The following is a 7,951-nucleotide window of genomic DNA, read 5'->3' as shown; positions in this document are numbered from 1 at the left end:
GAATCATTTCGAAATCCTTGCGTCTGGCAAAACTGATCTCCACTGCAAAATTAAGGAGACATTATACATTCAAGAACTTCAACCCTCGTTAAATGCGAATGTCGGCAGTGAGAGGTTGTTGCTTTATTAACTGAAATGTTATCACATTTATTAAGTTACTGCTGAAGATCAATTGAATCAATTGTCTCAGTCTTGGTTCCAGACCCCTTTCATTACAATATATATATATTTGTGGGGAGCAGGGATGGCGCAGTGGTGAGAGCGCTCGCCTCCCACCAATGTGGCCCGGGTTCGATTCCGGCCCGGTGCCATATGTGGGTTGAGTTTGTTGTTGGTTCTCGCCTTGCTCCGAGGGTTTTTCTCCGGGTTCTCCGGTTTTCCTCCCTCCTGAAAAACCAACATTTCCAAGTTCCAATTCGACCTGGACAGAGGACCCGCATGAAAACCAGCTAGCGCTGATGTGGCTTCCTCTCTAAATATAGCAATTTATTTTTTTATTATTTTTTTTTAGTTGCCAAACGTACTTTTGAAAATGTATGTAGCTTAGCATACGAAACGTCAAGTTTAGTAAAATGCGATTTTTGATTAATGTTTATCACCGCTGTTTGTTTTATATTTTTAATCAAAAAACAGTTTGTCTCCGCATTAAGTTGCATCTGTCCACATTCCTTTCTTTGAATGGTAATAGTGATACACGTACGTCGTGCGCATGCGTTCAAACTCCAGTCCCACGCTGACCAGCTGATCCATAAGCTCGTGGTCCTCTCCGCCCCATTCGTTTTTATGATCCGTGGGGAATTCCCCTGATCTATCCCAGTCCGATTTGTACATCCCTATAATCCCGTATCCGTACACTTGCCACATTCCCGCTAACTTGATGGGATTCGCACCGAGTTCCATCCGGACAATAATTGGCGTATAGACCATGCGACCTTCAATACAGTGCTGAAAATAAATAAACAAAAAGTAACGCACTTTCGTTTTGATTTAAGGTTACACTTAATACTTTTACTTTTAAAATAAAAAGGGCACGTTAAAAATGCTTTTCACGTTCTTATATCGTATTACTATTCAAAGCGTGCTGTCAACTTTTCATTTTTTTTTACCCATTCTACCTTGCAGTGTTGTTGCGTACGCTTTTACGCCTTTTTTTGAAACCTTTCTCGAAAAAAAGGGAAGCCACGAGCCATGCGGCCCACACTGCCGGAGTTTATCCCGGTTTCCGTAGCATTAAGCGGCTAGGAATATTTCTACTCCCCACCCCCCCCCCCCCTCCCCCCACCTGAATGGGAAGCCAGTCCATAAGATAAGATAAGATAAGATAAGATAACTTTATTTATACACGGTTTTTCCATCAGTCAATTAAGTTACTGGACTATCTACCTATCTAACTAACTACAAAAATTTAATAACAACAAATTCAAATAACAAAAAAAAAGAAAAGTCTGCTTTACATGGAGGCCGTGTCTAAAATTTACTTAAAATTTAGATATTACTTTAAACTGTGCCGACTTAATTTAGATTTGAAATCGGCCAGTGAAGATGCTTGTCTTAGGTCTATAGGTAAGTTGTTCCACAACTGAGCTCCGATCAATGAACTGACCTCACGAAAATCCAATAAAACTGTTATTAATGAGATGGAATATAGTGGGGTAAATTGAGATAATCAGTTCGAGGTTGTGGAAGAACTAATTTGTTTTCGGTATTCCTTAAACGATAAACACTAACATCGTCACGATATACGAATCTTGATCTCAGATAATCAGGAGTCATACCATGTAATGTTTTATACATAAGGATAGACTTCTGTTCCAATCTTTGATAATAGAGTCTTCGCCACCCCAGTGTCCGGAACAAATCATCTAAATTACTATCATAGCTCGCAGACATTAGGGTACGAGCTGCGCGGTTTTGAAGCCTTTGCAGTTTTTCAGAAAGGCCCTTGTTACAGCTTCCCCACACTACGTTGCAATAATCAAATTGTGGTTGAATAAGGCTATTATAAACTTTGATTAAAATATTAAATGGAGTGAGATGCTGAATTCGCAGGGTACCCCCCAACATTATGTCGCCGGTACCCATTTATACACCTCTGTGAAGAGAGGCACTATGAGAGTTAAGTGTCTTCCCCAAGAACAAAACACTGTGACCCCGGCCAGGGCTCGAACTCGCACCGCTCGATCCGGAGTCCCATTTTCTCGAAAAAGCTGTATATAAAAAAAAAAACATCTTTTTCCTCAAGACAACCTACCAATAACTTGTTCAACACAAACAAACGCGAAACATGATGGATTGAATGACTTACTTTTCTAATGTTATTGATGAATGGAGCTCCAATATCCAAGTGGAGATCCAACGTGAATATTATACTGTGAGGGTCTGATACCAGATTTATAGCCTCGGTAAGCGAACGCGTCTTTGAAAACTCACCACTTTCACTCAAAAACATGTAGTTTGTCAAAGAACTTTCCTTTAGAACCTTTTCCAAGTTGATGTCGGAGCTGTTGTAATCGTATATTATAACATGAAGATTAGGGTCGTTGGTTTCATTCACAATCTTTTCTACGTTCTTTATAAAGTGATGAACCCATCTTCCAAGATTTTTAGCTGTAACTATGAGATAAACATTGACTGTTCTGTTCCACTGAAAGTTATCTGGGTAACAAAGTTCCTTTGTTCCATTGGGCATGAAGACGTATTCAGATAACATCACCTTTCTGTTGTTTGTTAAATCCAGGAGTTCTGCTTCAATCAGACATCGATTGCCTCTTTTCTTATCTGTCTTTCGTTCAACATTTCTTATTTCGTTTACAGAAAATTTCCTGTGTAGGATAACAAGTAAAACGAAGCCAAAATTAGTATAAAATGCAAATGATGCTATAATGGCTGCGGTCACATCTAGGCTACTAACCCCAGGGGAGGGGGGGGGGGGTACTCCGACTTGTAAATGACGTGGATGATCGAATGAAGGCAAAACTCAGGACCCAAAAAAATCCCTAAGCCTTCCGACATTACCCAAAAAAAAATTGCAATTAAAAATTACCCCTAAAAAATCCCTTGTCAAATTACCCCTAAATTGCCAGGAGGGGCAATAACGCTCGTGTTTGATTATTCATCATACCATAAATACGCCAAGGCCGTGCCAAAGCACTTTAGTTTGTTTTTAATACCCTAAAAGATCCCCTATTTGAATCAAGTCACCCAAACAATTTCTTGCCAAATCTTCCAACCCAAAAAAATCCAGGAATCGAAAATTTCAAACCCAAAAAAATCCTTTGATCATCCCCGTCATTTACAAGCCGGAGTACCCCCCCCCCCCCTGGGCTACTAACTAGGTAATGTAACCGCTTCTCTGTTCACTCTAACTACAGTTAGAAAATAGTCTTATTTTCGTGGAATAAACCCCACAAACTCTTTAGTTTAGTAGCCCGGAGCCTCGTCCGGAGGTCTTTTGTTTTAGGCTGAATTTAAATATATCGAAATTGGGCTATTTACGAGTCATTCACGCCTCAGTCATGTTAGATTAGTTTTCGATTGATTGTCGGAAAACCAAAACCAAAGTAATCACTCTGGCCAATCACAAAGAACACAGACAATCCAGTAAACCAATCAAAACTCGAAGCAAATACAGGTAGCCGGCACGAAGCGTAGGAAAACGTGCGCAAGCGAGTCACGATTGGTTTTGGTTTTACTTTTGATTGGCTGAGAAAGTGGCGCGAGAGTTTTAAACCAACCACTGAGCGTAGTAATGCAAAACCAAAGCAAACGCTAATTACTTTCGACACTCAAGTGAAAACCCCTCTATCACTGTCAAAAACAAATGGTTCAATTAGCATCACAATAGCTCTGCTCATGCGATACAACGTTGCGTGCGATGTTGAGTATCGTTTTCAAATTTAGCCGGATTAGTATGGACGGAAAACATTTTGTCCGTTTATAAAGCTAAACGCCGTTTTCAAATTTATCAGTGTAGACGGGGCCTTGGTGGTTCTAAGAAATTAACTATTGCTATCTTTGCTACAATTTCGTTCTCAACGGCGCCCAGGAAGGGCGGAAGAACGGAAGGGACGAATTTAGTCACGCAAACCTTTAGTGAGTAAAAACCGTCGAGTTTAAGTGGCCCATAACACCAGAGCTTATCCCGGTTTCTGAAGCATTAAGCGACTGGTAGTATTTCTACTCCCCCTGTATCAAATGCTAGTCCATCGCAGGGTTACCCTCAGCATTTTAAAATTCACCGGTAGCCGTTTATACACCTGGGTGGGAGAGTAAAGGGTCTTGCCCATGAACACTCGACGCAACGATCTCGGCCAGAGCCCGCTGGATCAGGAGTTTAGCGCACACTTTACCACTAATAAATCTGCTTACCCGGGCATTTCCCTCTCCAGCGACTCCAGAAAAATACCAACAACTCCCAAAGCTTCGTCTTTGTCAAGTGCAAGTTTAAATCCATGTATTTTGTCTTGAGGTTTACGATATTTAGGAGGGTGAAGTTTATTATGTTCAGGAAACGGGTAAACATATGTGTGAACAACTGAACGTAAAAATTCACCGCTTGATACTTTTCCAATCGTTTGTTGACCGTATAGCTTGCATTATAGTTACAATACGGCAATATATCTTTTACTTCGTCATGTGATAAATAGCTTATTTCCCGCTGGACTTGAAAATACGTAGTTTTATTCCTCCTTAAAGCGCAAACGGGAGAATCTGGCAACAAGTCATCGTAGATCTTGGAATTATTCAAGCCGCTGTCGTCCATGTAATGGGACAGAAACGAGCCGTTTATAACTTCAAAACTAGAACTCATTGGAGCTTTCCACAAAAGTTGTATATTGTTTCGTTGACGAAAACAAGTGGCCACGACTTCGATGAAATACTTCTTTCCAGCTATCAGTCCGATCTCATCAGAAACTCCATAATGTTTCTTGTCTTCTGATAGCTTTCGAGAGTCCCACATCTTCCTTGCATTTCTCCAGTTCTCGTTGTGACTCAGCCAAACTTCTGCAGGGCAAAATTTAACTTCAAAAAGATACACACCAGATTTGCCTGGAGTGATAAATCCGAATAACCTCAATCCAGCTTGTGCGCTTGTCAAGTCTTTGGCAACTTCTGTCTTGCTTAGTAAAAGCCTTTTGTCCGGGGAGTTGGGAAACATTGGGAAATTACACAAAATGCTCAAATCTGTCGCACATATTTCATACCACAGATGTATGTTTAAGTTTCCTGTCTTTTTCACAGTTATTTCATTTAAATCCACCGAGATTTGTCTTATACTTTTATCACGAATTCGCTGTTTTGTTAGTAACGCTGTTAATCCATCAAATTTCGAAAATGTTACAATTTCCAAAAGCAGAAATAGAAGCATTGCCATTATTACGCATCTCCGTTTCCATAAGAATCGTACGCGTGCGGAAACTATCTGATAAAACGCTCTCACATTCAACCCAGTGTTAAGTCAACTAATCTGAAGTTAAATCAATAGGCCGTTTTCAAAAATACCATAGTACTTTTTGTTGTCCCTCCAAATTTTGCATAAGCATTGTTTTTATTTTCTCTTGGGACAGCAAGAGAATTAAAAACAAATTTTAGAGGGACAACAAAGAGTATTATGGTATTTTTGAAAATGCCCTATGACTGCTGCACAGCGTTGTTCTAATTTATCTTTCATGCAAATTCCCTGTTAAGTCAACCGTTTCCACCTCTGCATGCATATTTGCGTCAAAGGAACTGTTTTAACTCAGAGAAGCGCATCGAAGCATAGCCAATTTTTTTTCAAGAAGCTGAAAAAAAAAGAGAATGAACTCTAACGCGGCTCTAATGTAATAAGCGATATCGGAGTTCTAATAAGACATTCATGCGTCAGAATAAATTCCAATACACGTATTCATGAAAAAGCAGGATAATATTAATTATTATTATTATAAACGAACACATAGCGCTACCAAACATACACAATAACATTAAGTCATTAAGAATACTCTAGAGACTATTACTTGGCTTCACACTAGAAGCTAAGTTAGTTTCAAGTTAGCACTTGAATCAAGTGCACTTGAAAATCTAAAGTCGTATTTTACAAAATCTGGCTTCACACTTGATGACTAAGTATATTACTGAGGTACAAGCTGTCAATCATCTTTCGCGGGGTAAAATCAGTCACGCATAATTATCATAAACACGATTGCACGCTTGTGAAATTTTCTACCACGAAATGCGGTTCTTCAAAACCAGCCACACGTGCAGCCACTGTTTCAACCTGGCCACTTCTTCGCGCCGCAACAAGTACACTTTATCGTGGTTATTTTTTCGTGGTGGAAAAAAAGGAAGTTAAAATAGGATTATTAGTTTATTATAAGTTTAACAATACGCATCGACTTTTCTTTCCTTTCTTTGTAAACTTGCATAAAAGACTCTTGCTCCTCCGAGCACCAGCCGTCCATTTTGAATTTCTACTGATTTCAGCTGGCAAGTTGTTTTTCAGAATCGTGACAACGCTGCACGCGCGCGCTTTCAGTTGGCTTCCATTTCCTATTGGTCAAGTTCGTTCTCAAGTGTGGTGTAGACCATACTTGGCGGCGCACTTCGGCTTCTTTGAACTACGAAAGTTTCCATGGTCACCAAGAAAAGTTCAAGTAAGTACGTTTTACCCCTTCACACTCAAAGTAGGTTCAAAGTGCACTTAGACTATACTTTAAGCTCTAGTGTGAAGCCAAGTATTGTTGCACTTACAAGTTCCTTCGTGTATACTAAGCAGGACGCCGACAGACATTTGCATTTTTTATCTTTGCTGAAGAAGGTAAAAGGAGGGTCTGAATGGGGTTAAGTGTTTAGTGTTATTTGCCCATAATTTTTAGTGTTTGTTGTTAATTTGGCCAATGTTTTGTAATGTTTACTGTTTTCGGAGAAAATACTGTTAAGGTGATTCCACTGAAATATAAGGAAGTATAAAAATTTTTCTGAAACTTGGTCCAGGTTACAATTATGTTATGAGCATTAAAAAATGAAATAAAAAATGGGGGTCACCGCGCTAGTTTTTGTGTAAAATGGATGGGCATTATAGTAAATATACGACCCGCAAGGTATATTTTAGGAACCCCACTAATCCGAATGGGGAACTATTGTTTCTAAAAAATCATTATTGCATTAAGGTATTAGTCTAGCTCACCAAAATAGACTTTGATCTTATATTAAAAACTATTCTTATTGTACAGGAATTAAGATAAAGAAAAAAATTAAAGACTTTGCTTCGTGCGCACGCCAACGGCACTACCTAAAAACGTGTTTTATACGGCATTAAAATTAAAATATCTCAATGTAGAATTTTAAACTTTTCTTTAAACCGCGGTATATTGTAGACAACCGTATGCCATTTAAATTAATGCATTAAAAAATGGGGGTCACCGTGCTCGTTTAAGAGAAAACGACCATTTATTTCCCTACCGACCTTAGCCTGAAGGGAATCTCGCAGTGTCCTGTGTGTGCGCACGCTCGTGCGCGCGCTAAATGACGCGAAAACGTATGCGCAGCAAAGATGTGCAATGCAATTCAGTGGAATCACCTTGAGTGTTTGGAGGGTTTTTCGTGAAAAACTCATAGACTTTTAGCATCTCAAATTATTATCTGCTCTTTGAAAATCGATAATGAAATCACTCATGAACTTTGAGCCTGTGCTGTGTGTTCTCCTCGGAAATCTTCGGTAGTCTTCGGTCATCTTCGGCAGTCTTCGGAAATCTTTGGGAATCTTTGCTGGTATTCGGAAATCTTCCGAAATGATCGGGAATCGTCGGAAAATGGCCGAAAACTTCTTGATATACGAAAATAAAAAAACAAATTGGCATTTTTGGAGCAGTTTTTGTTTCTTTCTGGAAAAAGTGAATTTTTTACTGTTATTGTTTTCCGCAACTTGCGAGTAAACTTGCGAGCGGGGAACCGGGAACAGAAGTCTGGTTAC

General features: G+C 39.5%; 1 pseudogene across 1 annotated transcript; it reads right to left on the bottom strand.

Annotated features, from left to right (window-relative positions):
• Positions 1-645: 645 nt before the first annotated feature.
• On the bottom strand, positions 646-6,440 carry LOC144629751 (uncharacterized; annotated as a pseudogene). The gene is made up of 4 exons (XR_013566414.1): positions 6,368-6,440; positions 4,369-5,433; positions 2,306-2,822; positions 646-945 (listed from the first exon to the last, which is right to left on the bottom strand). The product of XR_013566414.1 is annotated as an uncharacterized LOC144629751 (transcript).
• Positions 6,441-7,951: the final 1,511 nt, after the last annotated feature.

The sequence above is a fragment of the Oculina patagonica genome, chromosome 11 (assembly GCF_052425735.1).
Source record: "Oculina patagonica isolate OP01 chromosome 11, crgOcupat, whole genome shotgun sequence".
Lineage (NCBI taxonomy): Eukaryota > Metazoa > Cnidaria > Anthozoa > Scleractinia > Oculinidae > Oculina > Oculina patagonica.
The sequence above is the reverse complement of the archived record's forward strand: the minus strand, read 5'-3'. Positions and strand labels throughout refer to the sequence as shown.